A 20,875-nucleotide genomic window follows, 5' to 3' on the forward strand; every position below is an offset into this window, starting at 1 on the left:
TAATCATATTGCCACCATTTCATAAAAGCAATAAGCAACTTGAAGCGTGTTACTTCTTTTACCACAGTTAAGGGGGTTTTCAACTCTGCATCATGTTGTACCCAAAAGCACCCCTTAACTGTGGTAAAACCACCTGTGCCTACAGCTTTGTAATACATGTCTCATACATCTAAATACGCGGTGCCTGATAATCCAACCGGAGTCAATAGGGCCTCTTTGACCATTGCACCTGGGGTTAAAAGCATAAGGAAAGGCAATCAACATTTAATAAAGGCAATCAGAGGCAAACCCGTAAGTCCTGCGGTAGAGCTGATTTAATGACCGCTATTTGTGGCTTCATGTTGCCCGTGTTCTCCGGGAAAGAGAAAAACACATTATAAATGAAGACATCCAGCCCGCTGTCCATCACTGCCATCTTTCTGGGTTAACGACGCCCTAACGGTCATCCTGTACCGACACAGTCTCACCATGAAGGAGAGAGCGAGAGAGGGAGACTCTGTTTCATTTCCAGATAATTAATAATAGATAAAAGCCTGACTTGTTCTGCAAGGCTTAATAGCTTTTAATAGCAGGGAGAATGACGGGAACACGCACGGCTGTGTCTCCAGACGCTGGCCTGCAGACCTCCAGAGACACAGTCATCTTGCTGCAGCACAGAGGGTGGAGGCGTACCTGAACCAGAACAGACCCACACTCACACACATTCACACACACGTTAAATGAAGCCCATGGCATGCACTTACTCAAACACACAAGCGGGCACAAACACACCCAAGAGAACGCTGTTCGTAGGCCTGCTCTCTGAATGGTGCAATTCACTCCTGCCAACACGCATATAAAAATACATATGCTTTTTCCCGTAAGCACTACACACATCACAGGCAACCACCAAAGATCAATACCCAGACACAGCGGTATGAAGCCATTCAGAAGAGAGGACTCAACTGCAAGGAGAATGGGCATACAAGCACGCAAATGGTGACCATAGCACATAAACAGAACACAAATGTACACACAAATATGTTGAGACAAAATGTATGGATCATGCTGTATAGTTTACAATATTAGTGTGGGTTTACTACACCGATAAAGACAAGATACAGCAGCAAAACTGATCCACTAAAAGATAGTGACCATCACTGCAGAATTACTGCACCATTAGAGGTAGGGGTGTAGCAGTCGTTGAAGCAGTTCTTTCCCCCCACTTTTAGAAAATAATCTTTACATTTTAAAAGATTTATTTTACTTTGCCACAGAAAAAACTAAGCATGTAGCACACCATGTAATACAACAACTTTATGGACCAATCAGTTTGGATGAACGTTACATCACCCAATTAATATTCATGAGCCAGGCTGAATTATGGTTACATTGTGTCACCCACCACTTTTGTGAGAAGACAAAACATACGAACACTCAAATCTATTCGACCAAAATGTTTCATTCTTAAGGATGTCCACACTTTTTCTCCATACAGCTAGACTTCTAGGGTTTTCATGTAATTATAAACACACTGGTACCAAGGTACATTTTTTTTCCTTCAAATTTTATTTTATTATTTTTTTTGCCTACAGTATGCTTTATGCTACTTTTGTGGCTCTACGATGAAGTAAAGCAGGAAGTTCAGCACTTGTTGAGCAAACCACCGTAGTCTAATGAAGATGATTAGGTAAAAAGATCACAGTATCATAGTTTTGAATTGCAATACACTAAACAAAGAAAATTGCAATATTATCATATCACAACCAAGATTTCCACATAATACTGTGTTGCCAGGTCCCTGCTGATTCCCACCGCTAAAGAATATCACCATGATTCAAACAACCATGTTGACAGCGTGAGTGTGGCATAAAAAAACAACATCTAATATTTACACTCAGGCAGCAATTTGTCACCAGCACACCACCACTGACAGGAGTGGGAGGAGACTTGTTTCCTCAATATGTTTATGTCTTTCATTAACTCCTTCCCTGCAGCCAGAGCTGTTTTGAATGCAGGCTGGATTCTGCGACAGCTCCGCCCCCAAAAGCGCACACACAGTTGCAGTGGAATGACAACGGAGATGGAGTGACAGGGATGAGTATTCCCTAAGCACAGTATGGAAGCACGGACAGTGGGAACTCCGCTGGGGCCCTTATCACTCAACTGGGTCACTGTGTCCAATTAGGCTTTGGAGGCCGGCCCGTGAGGGCGGTACAGGCAGGATGGGCCACAGCTGACAGCCTCGCCCTCAGACCCTTGCAATCTGAATGCATTGGCTGCCAGCTGCAGCTCGCAGGTCTGCGGCATGCTTGCATTGGTAGAGTGTGGTGCCAATCTGACAGCCTGTGCTTTTCCCGAAAGAGCTTCAACTTCAATGGCCTGTCCTCCAAACCTAAAACAAGGGATGGAGAGGAAAGCTGATTATCCAAATACGTTTATCAGCAGTGAAACTGCTCCGCTACACAAAACGGCCATAAAAACACAAAACGGCACCATTGGCCAGAAACCCACTAAAGCGGGGAGAGAGAAACTGAAGGCTTACATGGCACAGGGACACATGGAGGACCGACTGGGCCCAGACAGCTCACTGCTCCCTCACGTTCAGAGAACAACACTACTCCAAACATGCTCTGTCCAGCAGCTTCATCTAAAATGCACAGCAGCCCAGGCCAGTGGATCTGAGCAATGGACTGATCTACAGCAATTAAGGATGTGCAAAACTATGACATTTTCAACACTGACTAGTCCTTGACTAGTCCATTGGTTCTCAATCCAGGTGCTGGAGTACGCAAGCACTGCACATTTTGGAAGTCTCCATTATCTAACACACCCAGTTCAGGCCTTGGAGCCTCTACTAATGAGCTGATGAGTGGAATCAGGTGTGTTAAACAAGAAAAAAGTCCTAAATGTACTGCAGGACCAGGATTGAGAACCACTGGTCTAGTTAGTGGGTTGTCTGCCCTGTATAGTTAGGTAGACACATTTGTTTTCCTATGTAAACATGCACTAGATATCTATTTTTGATCGTGTCTCGCTGTTTTTCAGCACCTTGTACACGAGCAGCATGTTTTTAAAATGATTGTCAATATTGTCAAATATGCATCTCAAGACACCTGCATTCTGTTCCATTTGATGTGTTGTGCACAGCTTTTTTAGTGCAAGAACATATCCAGTCTGGACAATGCAACACTTAAAAAACAACACAAGATGCAGCGTGATCAAAAACATCTGTCTGAATGTGTGTGTTTGTAGCGGCGGTGCTTTAAAGGGATAGTTCTCCCAAAAATGAAAATTCTCTCATTATTTACTCACTTTCATGCCATTCTAGATGTGTATGACTTTCTTCTGCTGAACACAACAAAGATTTTTAGAAGAATATCTCAGCTCTGTAGGTCCATACTATGCATGTAAATGGTGACCAGACCTTTCAAGCTCCAAAAATCACATATAGGCAAAAAAACAAACAAACAAAACAAAAAAAAAAATTCCAAACGACTCCAGTGGTTAAACATATCTTTTGAAGCGATGCAATCACTTTGGGTGAGAAACAAGTCAATATTTCAATCCTTTTTTGCTATTAATCTCCACTATTAATTTCACTTTCAGAATGTGAAAGTGAAAGTGGAGATTTATAGTAAAAAAAAAAAAAAAAAAAGGACTTATAATATTGATCTGTTTCTCACCCAAAGTGATTGCATCGCTTCAGAAGACATATATTAAACAACTGGATTACTTTTATGCTGCCTTTATGTGATTTCTGGAGCTTGAAAGGTCTGGTCACCATTCACTTACCTACAGACCTACAGAGCTGAAATACTCAAAAAAGCTTTGTTTGTGTTCAGCAAAAGAAAGAAAGTCATACACTTTCTTCTAATTGACTAGTCGGTTGTTAGAATAGTCAACCATAATGACCCATCCCTAACAGAAATGAGGGACAGGAACTAGGCAGTGTCAAAGAACGATGTAGAATGGTGTAGAGAAAGAAAGCCAGCAAATACAGCAGTAGGAGGATGGCAAGACCACTTGTGTTGTCTTCCGGCAACTTTGTGCTCTTGGGAGAACTTGGACAGCTCAAGTCAAAAGAGGGTCTTAGCCATACACACTATCTCTCTCTTTCTTTCTTTTTTCTATTTCATTTTCACTGCAGACATGTCTGCTGCACCCAAACCAGGTCTGCCTCTATCCACTCTTGCGCTCTTTCGAGAAAAATGAATGCGAATGCGTGTTTGTGAGGATGCTTGAAGTCCGGGTAACTTTGATGTTTTACAAGAACCAACTAGAGATCCAAAACCTGTCTGATGTGATGGAAGACAGAGATGAGACACAGACAAACAAACACATACATACACAAAAGCACAAATACAACATTTTCTAGTGTAATCTGACAATCTCTATTCAGTGAAGGCCTCAAAAGCAACAACATATTATTAAGCCAATTTAACTTGATGAAGTGTGTAATGTCCATGCCATTAGATTCACCAAATGGAAATGCAAAAACAATCACAGTTTCCAAGAAGGTTACCCCAAACACAACTGGCATTATCCATTTGTCGGCTATAAAAAATAGTCCCAATAGCCATTGGTAAAGCCAATGTTGCTGTGTTGGGTTGGTCAAAAACAGAGCAATGTTTTGATATCACCACAGAACCACAGTGTTTACACTCTTAGGCTACATCCACGTTAATCCCTATATATTTAAATTTTCCAAAAGCAGCTCGCCCCACACTGAAATGTCTGGAAACGCTTAAATCTTTATCCCTTACTGCGCATGCGGGGGAAAAACATTAGAAGCGTGGCCCTGCGTCATTTCCATGCAAGATTTGAAGTGCAATTGTCCTTGTGTTCCACCGCCGAACAGTAATTCCGAGTAAATTTTCCATCACCATTGAAGGAATGCAATGTGAAAGTCGTACAAAGTAACATCTATCTTTAACAACGCTATCAAAGTGGGTTGCAGGCACAACACCGCTATAACATGGGCCACCATCTTGATTGTTTTGGGTTGAATGGATCACATGACTGCGTCAAATGACAACAAATCTTTTTCAGATATCTCCATTTCCCCTGTCCACACTACAACTCGAAGACGGCGTTTTCAAATTTATTCACTTCAGAGAGTGTTTTTGAAAAGCTCAGTTTTTGCTGGACAAAAACAAGATCTCAGTGTGGACGGACAGACAGACAAAATGTAGCCAAATTAATGCATTTTCAAACAAAAACGTATTAGCGTGGACGTGGCCTTAAGGAAGCAAACATCCGAATTGCTTACTAACAGCAGTCGTTGCATATTAAACTAAGATAGGAGAAAGTATTTAAATACCTAAAAAATAAATTTTAGCTTTAACTCTAAACATTTATTCCAGGCTAAATTGTAGCCTAAACCAGCATGAAGACACACACGTTTAAGCACATTCACACACGTACACACATTCTCTGACTCTCACACTCCTCCCACTCCTGTGCACACATGGCACATTCCTGGCCGTATGATGCGAATGTCTGGCTAAAGGCCATCAGCTGCCATTTCCTCAGGAAAGCCCTGGGTGCAGTGTCAACTCTCCTTCTTCCTCTGCATTCCCCTCTCAAACACACACGCGCACACACACACACTGAAAGAGGCAGTCAGGTCCTCTTATCAGCTTACAGCCCAACTTTAAACACACAATGCAGAACATTAAAGTTTATTTATTTATCTTGACACTCTTTGACTTTTGGCTTCTAATAAACACACTCACACACATAAGCTCACACTCAGAGGCACAAATGTACTTAGAAATGCACATTCTTCAACACAAAGATTCAAAAAAATGTAAACCACAATGGCATTCAAAAACACACTCACATCACACACGCACGTACCCAAACGGTGGAACAAATATGTTCACTAGAAGAAAACATAGGCAAAGATTAAAGGGCCGCTCAGATCAGATGTGAAATTTGTATTTCATCTGTCTCACCTGTCAAAGACAAGAGGAAAATGTTTTCAATATACCTGCGGAGAGAAAGAGAGAGAGAGAGGGATCGAGGAAGGCAGAGAGAGAGAGAGAGAGGGATTGAGGAAGGCAGAGAGAGAGAGAGAGAGAGAATGAGCCTGAGCGATATAAAGCAAAAGAGGAAAAGAGGAAACGTGGAAGGAGAGCAGACGTGATTAAATCCCGTCTGCTGTGTGTGGCTGTCAGCGAGTGTGTCACGAGGTTCAGATCGCTGCTCACTAGGGAGAATGCCATAATCACGTTCTCTCCACCATGATGCTATCAAACGGGGCCGGGACAGGGGGGAGTGACTGCAGTGGGGGGCGGCAGAGCCCCAAACTGCTACATGCTAGTGATGCAAAACTACATATTTTCCTAATTGACTAGTCTGTAGCTTGCCTGAAGAATTAGTCAATCATAATTTACTCATCCTCATGTTGTGCCAAACCTATATGACTTTCTTTTTTCCATGGAACACAAAAGGAGATGTTAGGTAGAATGTTAGCTTCAGTCACCATTCACTTTCACTGCATCTGTTTTTCCATACATTGAAAGTTAATGGTGACTGAGGCTGTAAGATACTAACATTATGCTTAACATCTCCTGTTGTGTTCTATGGAAGAAAAACAAATCATACAGGTTTGTAATGACATGAGGATGAGTAAATGATGGCAGAATTTTAATTTTTGGGTGAAATATCCCTTTTAATAAGCGGTGAATAATTACGCTGGTTTCAGGATCAGGTGACCCTGATTGGACGTGTTTCTTAGGGGGCGTTCGCATAAACTATGTTCTTGTGTACAAAAACAGCTGGATGGAGTGCAACAGAATGGAACAGAATGTAAGGGTCAATGTAAGTTAAACTACTTTTATCTTGACATGCTGTCTTAGAAAAGCAACACTCATGCTGCAAGAGGTTGAAAAAAAACAATGTAACAATGTAATGGCAAAAGATGTCCGTCTGCATATGCATGACTGTGGTACCGTTGATTTTAAATGGGATAGATTTAAAGACAACAACTTCTTAGAAATGATTTTACTGTGCAAACTAATCTAACAGCAAAAGCACAATACACTGTCAGCACAATAATTAAAGTACAGTCACTAAAATATTAAACATTAAAAAAAAACTCATTATGACCCATCAATACCACACACACACACTCCACCTTCCCCAAAAACCCAGTTAACTCCCCCTGGCAGGTGGAGGGCCCCGTGCCGAATGCCCCTCACCTAGGAGGACGACGGCCTCCCTGGATCCCAGTGCCTTGTGGGACCCTCCAGAAATAGATGTTCCCAGAACACCACCAACAATACCATCAACTGAAATGAGGGAGAAAGAGAGCAGGGCTGTTACACAAAGAAATAAGAGTACAGCCTGACTGCTTGGGAGACAGAGACAGAGAGAGAGAATGGGGAGAAAGAGAGTCTTAATTGCCTTATCCTGTAGTACAGGCTGGGGAGTGCTTTTTGACTTCGGCTTCCAATTTCACGCTACAGCATTATTTAGTTTGATACAGACTTGATTAGGCATTACAATGTGTCCCTGTCTGAAGGAGCTTTGCGGCTGGCCTGCATCACTAGAGGACAGATTAACTCTGCAATCATGCTCCTTCTGAGACCTTTCCACTGTTTGTTTCGCCCACCGGAGACCATGCCAGCGTATGTTTGTTTGTGTATGGGGATTTTGTGGGAGGGGTTCTTATTAAATGAACTCTACCAACACTTACAGTGACCCTTATTTTAGGATATGAGAAAATTTTAAAGAACATTGTTTGCTCTTCTCAAAATACACACAAGCAATGTTGGTGAATGTTACATTTCACCAAGTAACACGTTACATGTTCGTCTACTTTGAAAAACTAATCTGATTCCTTAAGACGCATTAATGGGTTACATTACTGTGTTTTTTCTAAAAGTGACTAAATACGTTACACCTTTACTTTTTACAGAAAATTACTTTTGCATTACTTTTTTCTAACTGTAGCTACATGACTATGTTATAGGGAAGAGATGATTTTACAATTTTATTTGTGAGTAAATAAATTAAATAAATATAAAATGGCATAAACTTGGTGTAAATTCAAAAAGTAATGTAATCCTTGTTGCGTCTAATTATGTACTGTGTTGCCGTCTATACTGCACACAAGCCAACAGTAAAAGTAACCATAAAATAGCACTGACTGTGTGCAACATACAGTGGCAAGAAAAAATATGAGAATTAAAAACCCTTTGGAATTATCTGGTTTTCTGCATTAATTGGTCATAAAATGTGATCTCATCTTCATCAAAGTCACAAGTATAGACAATGTGCTTAATCTAACAACACACAAACTATTATAATCTTTCATGTCTTTATTGATCATATCCCATTAAACATTCACAGTGCTGTGGAAAATATAAGTGAACCCCTAGGCTAATAACGTCAACAAAAGCTAATTAGAGTCAGGAGTTGACAAACCTGGCATCCAATCAATTAAATAAGATTGTATGTGTGGGTTAGACCTACTTTGACTTACAAAAAGCACTCAAACATTTTGAGTTAGCTATTTACAAGAAGCATCTACTGATGTGGACCATTCGTCGCAAAAAATAGATTTCATTAGACCTACGATCAAGAAAAGTTGCTTTGCATAAGGCTGGAATGGGTTACAAAGTTATCTCTAAGAGCTTAGATATTCATCTATCCACAGTTAGACAAACTGCCTATAAATGGAGACGATTTAATACTGTGGCAACTCTCCCTAGAAGTGGCCGTCCAGCCAAGATGACTCAAAGAGCACACGGCAGAATGCTTAATGAGGGGGGAAAAAGAACCCTAGAGTGACAGCTAAAGACTTGAAGGAATCATTGGAACTGGTTAACATCTCTGTTCATGAGTCTGCTATATGGAAAACATTAAACAGACATGGTGTCCATCACAGAACACCACGAATGAAGCCACTGCTTTCCAACAAAAACATTGCTGCGCACCTGAAGTTTGCCAAAGACCACCTTGACACTCCACAACGCTACTGGAAAATGTTTTGTGGACTGATAAAACTAAGGTTGAATAGTTTGGAAAGAACACGCAGCACTACATATGGCGTAAACAGGGCACCGCATACCAACATGAAAACATCATCTCAACGGTGAAATACAGTGGAGGAATCATCATGATTTGGAGCTGCTTTGCTGCTCCGGGACCAGGACCGCTTTTCATCATCGAGGGGAAAATGAATTCCCACGTTTATCAAGATACCCTACAGGATAATGTCATGGTGGCTGTGCGCCAGCTAAAGCTCAGTAGAAGTTGGGTGATGCAGCAAGATAATGACCCTAAACACAAAAAAAATCCACTATAAATTGTCTTCAAAAAAAGAAAATCCACCTTTTGGAGTGACACAGTCAGAGCCCAGACATTAACCCAATAGAGATGCTGTGGAACGACCGCAAGAGAGCCGTTCACACTAGAAATCCTAAGAATATGGCTGAGCTGAAGCGAGATATATCTGTCTGCAGAGCCGCAGAGCCATACTTCACAGCAGTGTCAGGACAGCAGCACCAGGCCAGCAGTTTCAGGCGGGAGGGTAGGGCGGAGCTAATGGAGCCACAGCAGTTTCCGGACCGATGCTTGCGCCACCTACAGTTTTGAAGCATAATTTCTTAAATTTGTTTGCTTTATTACATTTAAAAAGTGTTGTTTTCACATCGATTTCCATTTGATGACTATCTTAAACATTTAATGGCAACACTTTTCAATAAGGTTCCCTTTGTTAACATTAGTTAATGCAGTAGGTATCATGAACAAACAATGAACTATATTTTTAACCATTATTTATTAGTCTTGGTAATGTTAATGGATAAAGACACAATTGTTCTTTTTTAGTTCAAAGTCCATGAACTAATATTAACATATACTTTTTATTTAAAAAAAATATATTAGTAAATGTTAAAATGAACATTAACCAAGATTAACAAATGCTGAAATTGTATTGCTCATTGTTATTCATGTTAACATGTTAACAAATGGAACCTTATTTTAAAGTGTTACCCATTTGACTATTTTATATGAGATATGATTTCCTTCATGTTCATGATGTTACAAATAGTACGTAAAAAAAGGAACAAAGCATGGGCATTTAAAGTCATCTATATTTAATCATATCAAATTAAAAATAAACATTCAATTTCAAAGCCTAGCAAAAATGTATATATTGTATATTGGACAATTAAAAAACTAATAAGAAATGTTAATATTGATAAAATAGAACTAAAATAATAATTTAAACAACTTGTAAACAACAGCAACAATTTAACAGAAACACTCAAACTTTATACAACAAATGGACAACTTAAAACTCATCAAAAGAACAATTTACTCCTAGTCCCAGCTTATTATGAAATTCCATGAAACAAATCTCCATGTCATACCTAAAAAGAAAATGAAATGTGAAAGTCTCATTGGAAAGTTCTGGTTCTTCAAAAAGATTGTGGATGGCCTTTTCCTTGTCCTCTTCTTCCAACTGTAGAAAACGACTGTGCAACTGTGCCCCTGAACAGCTGTTTATTCCCATGCAGCCATTTCACAACTGTTTTGAGGTCTTTAATTATTGGTAGCCACTTCATTAGAGAAGAGTAAAGAATAATGTAATTATTGGTTTTAATATTTGCAACAACACCTATATATAAAGTATGTGTGTGTGTGTGTATATGTTATATATACATACATATCTATATGTCTATATTTGACACATACCCCATCGCTGCTGGGAGTGCCTTGTTCTCCTCTTGGAAGTGACTCCTGAACAAAGGCTTCTGTCCTGTAACATACATTTTTTGGTTCATTTAGAATTGTCATTCAGGGGGTGGCTAGTGTAGTCTGGAGGGAAATAGGGAGATACCTTTCAGAGATAACTCCAAAGTTATCCAAAAGTATCAGAGTCCTCCATTTCCTTATAATGGAATGGTCAAACTTGACAACAGAAAAAAAGGACAATTTTTAAATATCAACTGCAACAACAGCATGAAGTCCAATTTAATTTCTTGAAGTGGTAATAAATTACTTACAGGTGTAAAATCAAAGGGTGCACCCTAGACAAAGTGCAGACTGCATACTGAAAAACAACAATAAAAAAACAATTTCAAGAACAGTTCAAATTGCATAAAAAGTGCTATGCAAATATGTGTTTACAGTATCGTACAGTATATGCCAGGTTAAGCATGATCCATGCTCTACCAGTTGAGCTACAGAGCTCCTGCATTTCAACTGGTAGAGATAGAGCAAGGATGATAGTAACGACAATGTTTTGGGTTCCCAGGAAATGCATTAGATAAATGCATATCTAAGTCAATAGATTGTACTGTAAGTTGTTTTCAATAAAAGCATGTGTCCTTATTCTTTCTTCCAACAAATACTTATAAAGCACACCAATTATTGGCACTGGTGGTTCATGGTGTGTCTCTGACTGCTGGTGTGGGCACTGTGGCACTGGTGGTTGATGGTGTGTCTCAGACCACTGGCGTGGGCACTGGTGGTGTGTCTCTGACCTCTGGCATGGGCACTGGTGCACTGGTGGTTGGTGGTGTGTCTCTGACCACTGGCGTGGGCACTGGTGGTGTGTCTCTGACCGCTGGCGTGAGCACTAGTGCACTGGTGGTTGGTGGTGTATCTCTGAACGCTAGCGTGGGCACTGGTGCACTGGTGGTTGGTGGTGTGTCTCTGACCGCTGGCGTGGGCACTGTTGAGCAGGTGGTTGATGGCATTTTGGCTGAAGTGGGATGCTATTTATGTTTACATAGTAATAATTTTCAAAATCGTCCCTCCTTGAAACTAGTTGCTCAGTACAGACAGTGGTAATGGAGTGATGCTCTACAGCCCAATCCCAAATATGTGAAAAGTAAAGTGAACATAGTCGCTTTAGAGATGCAATTTTGATTTGTCCAGTCTTGTCAGCTTAAACACACTTGCCATGCAAAAAGGTTTTGCATTGCTGCAACTGATGTTTGAACTCTCCATATTGTAATATGTCTCTACAAGGGAAAAATGCACCACATGCATAGCTTAATTTCAGGAACTTTGACCAATGCAACAAAATACTTACAGTGCTCAAGAGTAGCCTATTAGTAGGTTACCATAAACTCACAAACCATAGGCCTAAACAAAACAAAATAAAGAGAACAACCAATTTATATTCAGAAATATAAAAAAAGCTTCAGTGACTTTATCGGTATGCCTATTTACAAAACACAATCTGAAAGGGTAACTTAAATGTCCCCAGAACAATATCTAATTTAATAAAACATGACAAAAAAATTCAAGCTTCAATAAGAATAACAAGAAACACAACTACAGATTCAGTAGTCAGCAGATAAAAACTAAGCATTCATATATAGATTCGTTGTTCACCAAATAATGATAGATTTAATAAGATATTATAAATAAAACAACTCACCGTGTTCTCCACCATGATTGTTGTGTTGTAATTAGCTCCGCCATTATTGCTGTGTTGTATTTAGCTCCGCCATGATTGTTGTGTTGTAATTAGCTCCACCCTAACCTCTGGCCTGAGACTGCTGTGACTAGAGGTAGACCAATATTGGATTTTACAGATACTGATAACTAAGTTGGGCAGTACCTGCCGATAACCGATTAATCAACCGATAGTTTTTAGAATTGATACTGAATGAAAAAAATAAAGTAAAATAGTGCTGAACTTTATTACAAAAATAAACAGTACTGACTGAACCATGAAAATGTATTGTACTTTTTTTAATGAAATAAATATATCAATATTATATATATATATATATATATATATATGAACTAATATTCGAACTGTAAAGTCAGTTGATTTTTAAATTGACGTTGTTTCCTTAGTCCACAAGGGGGCGCAATAAATACATAAACCATTCAGCACCATTATATTATTGCATAGAACATTCCTATCCTGGCTGTTAAAAAAAGAGCATTTCATTTTCAACTAATGTGTATAAAATAAATAAATAAAATATTTTAGTCTGTCCATATTCTCAAATGTTAGGTCAAAAGTAAAATGAGGGGGGAAAACGCTTCAGTAGACATGGTGTTACACTTGCACTGATTCCTACTACTCCAGACTCAAGCTTCATAATAACAGCGAAATACCACATTGTTTTTTATTAATTACAGTTGTATGTAGGGTAGCAATACCAGGCAGCAGTGGTATTCGGCTGAACTTGGTGGTGAAGTAACTCAGACTATGAGCCCAAGTCATGGGCTGTTCAAACAGACAGAGCACAACAGACTGGAACCGAACATGAGGATCTCGAGACACACATTTCCAAGTTGAACATCTTTCCAGACAAAGCATTTAAACAACTCATTACTTAATCTGAGAAACGCTTATAAGAGAGCAAGACGCAACGGCCAAATACCTCCACCAACTGTAAGGGACTGTTCACACTGAATGCTTTTGCAACCATCCATTTGTTTTTTTATGTAACTGCAAGTGAGATGAGTCTTTGTTTCCCTTTGTTTTTGTTTATTCAGCATTTTGTGTAGGAGTGCTGTTTTTTAGATGATGTGTCTAATTTAAAAAAAACTTTAAAAGCATTTGACTGCTTTCTGTTAAACTGTATGTGTCTAGCCTTTTTTTAGCGCAAGAATGTGATCGATCTGAAGTCATCGTATTACAGTGAGGATAAAAAAAATCTGAATTAAAATCAGAAGCGTTTCTGATTTGTTTATACATTTCTCTCGGCTGCATGAAGATATTAATTTGGTTTCTCACATCACTAGCTTTAAATATGCAACTTAGCTGGCTAACAAATGCATAAACATGACCAGCTGGATATAAACTAATGCAAATAGATGGTAAAAATCGTGACATTTAAACATTTGGGTAGGACTTGCATATATTTTTGTCACATTGTTCTAACTGCTTGAAGTTAGTGTAACAGGGTTCTTACGATGGGCAAGGAGGAGGCGGGAACTGGCAGAACATTCAACATAACTTTAATGACATAAAGCAACTGAAACATAACATAACACACAGACACGCACACACACACACAGCGGCCTTCTGAACATCCGGAAACGCTTGGTTGAGGTTATTGCTGTCAAAGGAGGATCGACCAATTATTAAATCCAACGGTTCAGTTACTTTTTACATGGGATGTGTTCAGCTTAAGCACACTGTTGTTTGTTTATACTTGTGACTTTGATGAATATGAGATCACATTTCATGACCAATTAATGCAGAAAACAAGCTAATTCCAAAGGGTTCACATACTTTTTCTTGCCACGTACTTGGACTAAAGTTTACAGATTATTACGGACTGATTATTTCAGTAGTTATCTGTAAAGTATTGCATTGTACACTTTGCCTGAACATATTACAGTGTTGTATAAGAAACTAATGTGCTTGCACCTGAGAAACTGTGTGTATACGTGTGTGTGTGAACAGACAGAATGTATAGAGTGGTATTATATCAGATTTTATCACAGTTTAATGATCGATCTAGATACAGTTAGAAAGAGAATCAGACAGGTCCCTGTCCGTCACTACAGAACAGGCCAAAACTGTACATTTTTAACATCTGTCCATCTATCCATCTAGCCATTGCATCCACACTAAGGCCCCACAGTACACAACCCCCACGCCCTGCCATCTCCAATTCTCTTTCTTTCCGCTCCCTCTCTCTGCCTCTGCTGGAGCAAGTCAGGCCCTGTTTGATGGTGACATGAAGCATTTATTAGGCAAGAGAAGCAGAGCAGGAAAGAGAGAATAAAGAAGAATTGGGAGAGTGTGTGTGGATGGTTAATAATTTCTATGCACCTCTCTTGGCCCTGGATTTTTTGTTTTTTTTGTTTGTTTGCTTTGCTGGAACTGAGAGAGACCCCTTCCACATCATCTCCAACCAAGTTATACCACAACAACACAAATACACACCTTTCAGAGCAGCTCACAAAGAGTGCACTCACACACGCACACACACACGTCTGAGGACCGGCAGATGGATGATTTAATACACGCTGTGGCTATAGCGTGAAGAACTTTACCTGGGGACTGAGCCGACAAGATATAACATAAGGTTAACTGATTCGGTTTGGAAATGGCTAGTGATTTGACACAGTTTCGGAGTAAATTCTGTCTCTCTGGCAGTGCTCTTACACACCTGCACACATATACACATGTTAATCTAGCTATTAAAATAGGGATATATCATATACTGTTTTTATATTAAGCTAATTATAAATACAGACTAACCTTAACACAAACCTATTTCAATGCCTAAAAAAAAACTTCTTACATTCTTAGAAATTAATACATAAATACCTTTGCATACGTGAATGGTTGCAAGCAGGTGCTTCAGACATTACAAAGAAAGAAAAAACACACATCTACCCATTTTTATCATTTAAAAAATCATTCTTAATTTATGAATACTTTTTATCTTTTAAGACATTCTGTAATTTAGGTAATTCAGCTTAACATTGTCTGTAATGTATAGCTAAGTAACCCCCCTCCCTCTGCACACACACACACACACACACACACACACACCTCCATACATGTGGCCTGAGTCATCTCTCCTGACACACAACACACCACAAAACTCTCAGCCAAGCACCAAAACAGTCACACACAGACTCTCTCAGAGACACTCAAATAATAAAGTCTAAAACACACAGAACTGGCAGAATTGGCCACTTTCAGACAGTACTTTTAGAAATAACAGGCTTACAAATGTAAATCAGAATAGCTGTGTATTTCCACACATAATTTCAGTATTAAGTGAGAGTTTAAAAATATGTGTTTTGTAAACTTAAGCTTGTACAGTCAGACAGGAGGGTGAGAAGTGAGGTGAGTTGAGGTGAACGGAGAGAAACCGGAGAGTAATAATCACTCTTTGCCTCATTCAGTTCCTACGGGAGATTTTTGGAATACAGGAGCAGCCCTCCAAAAAAGCACATATGCTAAATGAACTGCACACAACGGAAAACCTGACTTTTAACCAACAAATGAACACATCGTAGACAAACGCCCGTTTTGTAAATGTCATTATTCCGCTTCTTTTCTTTTTTCCCTCCCCTTTTTTCTCCCTTTGTGAGCATATGTGTGTGAGCAAGTGCTCTGAAACGAAGAGCAGCTTTAATTGTTTCTTCAGTATAGCCCCGCTGTTTGCACGGGTTATTATCCTCAGCTTTGCGGGAGGGGGAAACTTGCTGTTTGACGGGGAATTAAATGAAGAAAAATAAGGAAAACAGGGCTTACTCCGGGATCAATGACTTGTCTTTATCGAAGGTCAGCGGTGGCTAGCAGAATGGAGGGTCTTTTACAATGAGGGGCTAATTCCGTCTAAGCCCAGAAAGGCTTCTATGCTAGGTTCCAGACTAGCCTTGGGATAAAGCGAGGAAGCTTCACACATTAAATCAATTTATCAAGGCATTACTAGCGCAAGACAGAAAGCGCTGGTTTCTCAGAGTGCATATAATCTGCCCGTGACGAAATAGCAGACTGAAATACGGCTGGTGGAGCTTCGCTTTCATTAGTCATACTGGTATTCTTAGAACTCGTTACTTTCATTGATAAGTGAAAGGTTACAGTCATTTTTTATTATTCTGCCAAATCAATTACGCCTCCTTATTCCTCAACGTAATTGTCTAGAAGCTTTAAAACAAGGTAAAGCCAGACGTTGTGACATTCGATGAACTCTAAATTACTCAAAAGTTTCATTTTGCAGAGTCAAACTCTATCTGTGTTCTAAAGGGCAAGGCTGCTCAATTCTGTAAGTGTTTGTTTGTTTTAACGGTTTTGTTCTTGCTGGTAGAAAACTTTTTTAGGCCTTGTGAAATCGATAGGTTCAGCTGTAGATAGAATGGGAGCCACAAGCGCTCAGGCGATTTCTTTGTGCGTGGGCACAAGCTCGACCTTGCAAGCGCGCACACACACACGCATTCCGTGAAGCTTCAGTGGAAGCATTGCACCTCAGGCAACACCAGTCCTTCGCTGGTTTTCCGAGGCTCTCTGGACACTCGGCCATGGGAGGGCAAATGACCTGGTGAGGGGTCAGAAAGGACTCTGGGGGGTTCAGCAGGGGTCAAACCAGCACCAGCACTCCTCATTAATGATCTCTGCAGGCCTTCATCGCCACCTCCAAAAAAGCGCAGGCCAGAGCTCAAAGCCTGTCCGGCGGGCAGACAGGCCAATAAATATATGCATCAGCCAGGTGTAGAGAGTGGACTTAATTGCCCCCTTTCCTTATGTTTAATGTACAGCCCAGCGAGACAGGGCAGGGTCGTAGAGTAGCCACCCGCCGAGAGGAGAGGAGAGATAAGAAGAGACATTTAATGCATCATTATATATCAGACACTTGTCCATAAAGAGACTGATATACCTGATATATATCTTACAATTTAAGGAAAAGTTGAAAACACACACACACAAACACACACACACATTTACATCCCTATCTAAATGGAATGCACTAATGCAAATGTGTGCCGATACCAATTTCTGATAATTTAGAACAACATCTGCCGACTTTGATGCCAATAGTTTGGTGGTTCTGCTTTTTTATGCAACCCTGTTTCAAATCTCTGATCATTAATGACACAACTTTGAAAGAAATTTAAATATTAACTTTATTCTCTATGTATCTGCATGTCTTCCATTTTCCAGAGTAACTGCTCTTAGTTCTAAACAAAACACTAAAACAAAAAGCACATTATTAACTTACATGAAATTGAATTATGAATGATGAAACTTGTCCCTTTTTAGCTAAAGCAACCTCCGTTTTAGCTTTAACAAACTCGTCATATTCCTTGCTTTGGTGAACTTTAAGGGGAGTAGTTAAATTAATTTTAAAATTAAAATGTTAACGGTATTTCCCTCTCATGAAATTCTAGCAGTGAAAAGCTTACAAACTTTAACTCTGCTGTCATTTTCACTCAATTCAAAGTTATTCCACACAAGAGACACTTTCTTTCACACACAGCATGAGCTGCAGGCTAATTGTCAGGTGCGTTTTTCCTCACCCTTTCGACAGGAAATAATCTGCCCAGATCATCGGCTGTTTTTAAACAATCAGCTGATGTCCAATGTTTGGCCGATATGTCAGTGCAGCTGTAATAATTACTACTGGTACACACTAAACCAAACTAGAGCTGAAGGATTTGGACCAAAAATCTAATTGCGATTATTTTGAAAAATATTGCAGTTGCGATTTGAACTGCAATTATATATATATATATATATATAGGGGTAGCTATTCACATCACCTTCACCTTGTACCTATTCACTGTGTACCTTTTTTTTGTCCACTTTGTGATAGGGTCTCAGCCAACTTTTTTTTTTTTTTTTTTTTAATAAATAAGTTATAATCAAGAAATTATAATGGAAATATATTTTTATATAATAATAATTATAATAATAATATAAAATAGTAGCATATTTATGTACTAATTTACACTTGCATGTGACATTGCTATACGGTACAGTTAAACCCTCAAGCAGGAATGCCGCGGTGTGAGTTTTTGACGGTGAGATTACCGTCTGAGAAATAATTGCAGTTAACCGGATTTACGACAGCACTGATGCAAAAAAAAAAATGCATATCACAATTGAACGTATTAGTGGATGCATTTCCTGGGGGATATGTGGATGCTAAGGGCAGCCCTACAATAATAAAACTGATAAATACTCAACAAATAAATGTAACCAGAGTGCTTCAAAAGTGTGTAAATGCAAGATTAATGTGTGTGCGCAACATGTAGCCTAGTTCAAGGCATCCAACAGTTTTTTCTACTGCAACAGTTTATTAAAGCACTTAGTTGTCTGTCAGACACCCCAACATATAGAATCGGCAACAGACTCAAGTCTATAAAAATACAGTCCACAACACCTTACAAATAAACCTGTGGACTATGCATAATAATGGGAACATTGCTCACAACAGGCAATTTAAAGTCCGATAATGACTAAACTTTACATTTATTGTTGAATGCGATGAATTTGTACAGAAGCAATGCTTTGAATAATGAGGACGAAAAGATGAAACTTTTCAATGTTTACTCACTGATAGTAACTACACGCAATGCTGTCAGCACGCTTAAACATTCCAAAAAGGAGCATCTTTTAATTCATCACTTTAAAATCACCACAGCTAAAAATATTAAACTTACTAGTTTGTTGTTGGATGACTAGTGGAACATCCTGTCCCATTTGTTGGATGTGTATCTATCTATGACTTCTGTCTGCATAATTTACATCCGTCGTCTTCAGTCAGTCATTTAAATGCTCCCAAACAGCCGATTTTTTGGTGGATATGAGTATGATAGATCGAATTCCTCTGTTATATTTTGGAGTTTGTGTGTTAAAGCCCCAGTTTCACTTGAATTGAAAGTTCACTCTGCGACACCTGGCTAAGCACCACGTGGCCACCGTCCGTAACCATAGCAACAGCTCCAGTATCCACACATGCACAAGAGTTTTTCACATTTAGACTTACAAAATATTATGAATAACTCTTTTGTATTTTATATTTATACATTATATACATTATTTTTGCCACGACTAAATAAAGAATTTCACGGTTTTTAACTGTGGATTCTAAATTCTTGCGGTTAAATTAACGTGACATTTTTAACTATGGTTAATATTGAAAAATAGCAGCATCCCTACCCTCAAACCTTTATTTTGGCAGAAACTTTTATGTGTGTTTTGTTATTTGTTATTTTGTCCCTCATGTCTTACAGGTGAAGCAGGCATGTATGATCAGTGTTTCCATGGGAATCAGGGAACGCTGATCATGCCACTAATTAGCGTGGTAGCAACACCTGGTTCACCTCTAATTCACTCCCTACTTAAACCCTTCGTGTTCTCAGTATCTTTGCTAGATTATTGTTTGATGTGAAGTAACTTACTTCACTCTCTCTGCCTAGTTGGTCCTGTCTCGTGTATCTATTTGGTTGTTCTCTGCCCGCGTGTTGGGAGCGTGGTTACCTTCCAGCTTGCTGTATGCTTGTTCTCTGCGCTCATGAATCTTCAATGGAGAATTCCTCATCTCTGCCCGTGTGTCTGGAATGTGATTACCTTCAAATCTGCTGGGCCTTATTCTCTGCACCTTACTACGCTTCTACAGAGGATTCCTACGGATCTGCTCCTGATTTCCACAACACAAACACTCATCTATGAACACACTCTTCACAGATCTGCCCATTGTGCGATTACGGCGCACACTCATTCACAAGACTTTTTTCCTCTACTGCAGCTGGTGCCATGATCTCCTGTCTTCGCCAGCACAGTTAACATTATCATTTATTGTAATTAATCCTTTGAACTGTTCCTCTGCTTTTGGGTCCCTTTGTCTCGCTCTCTGACAGTTACTTCAGATTTGATAGTAACTTTCAGTGGCCAGCATATTTGTAACTACAAAAATGTGCAATTAGTGAATCTAGAACGCTGTAAATATATAACCTGCAAAGCTCATTAGCCTCGTGAGTGCTTTGAGTATGTATCACTACAGTAAACAGAGCTGCGCACATACTGTAAATTAAGTGCGGCAAGCATTAAGTGCATAGCTTGCAGACTATTTATTTAATTAAATCGCAAACCTTGACAACCCCCAAATTGTCAGATTTACTGTAGCTCACTTTTTGGGACAATCTTTGATTTGATCCACTCCCAACTCTGATTGACAGTGTGACAGGCCTACATTCAAAACAACCCCTATACTAGGTCACCAAACAGTGTTCTGAATGTAAAAGAATGCTTTCAAGACACGATCAAATGTTCTAAACATACCACAATATGCTTTCTAAACAGCACAGACAAAAGTCCTCACAACCCTCTGCGGACTAGGTGAAAATGGCTGCCATATTTAATCTACATGGGTATGAACAGCTTTGAGAGACTCTTTCTCTGTGCGTTGTTCCAGCACGTTTTAATCTGCCCTCT

The 20,875-nt window shown here is 39.4% G+C and overlaps 1 protein-coding gene and 1 long non-coding RNA gene across 4 annotated transcripts in view; both read right to left on the minus strand.

The window, feature by feature from the left end:
• The window catches only part of znf423 (zinc finger protein 423), a 201,974-nt gene that overhangs the window by 175,641 nt on the left and 5,458 nt on the right, over positions 1-20,875 (minus strand). The window lies entirely within an intron of this gene.
• On the minus strand, positions 9,478-17,600 carry LOC127456098 (uncharacterized). Of its 3 annotated transcripts, none has more exons than XR_007899792.1 (6): positions 12,389-17,600; positions 11,004-11,966; positions 10,838-10,908; positions 10,693-10,756; positions 10,368-10,556; positions 9,478-9,576 (listed from the first exon to the last, which is right to left on the minus strand). It is a non-coding gene; the product is annotated as an uncharacterized LOC127456098 (long non-coding RNA). The 3 variants fall into 3 exon arrangements; XR_007899791.1 differs by lacking the exon at positions 9,478-9,576 and adding an exon at positions 12,038-12,090 and having other exon boundaries at positions 10,098-10,556; positions 11,004-11,050; XR_007899790.1 differs by lacking the exon at positions 9,478-9,576 and having other exon boundaries at positions 10,098-10,556.

Source organism: Myxocyprinus asiaticus, chromosome 18 (genome assembly GCF_019703515.2).
Source record: "Myxocyprinus asiaticus isolate MX2 ecotype Aquarium Trade chromosome 18, UBuf_Myxa_2, whole genome shotgun sequence".
In the NCBI taxonomy this organism is placed as follows: Eukaryota; Metazoa; Chordata; class Actinopteri; order Cypriniformes; family Catostomidae; genus Myxocyprinus; species Myxocyprinus asiaticus.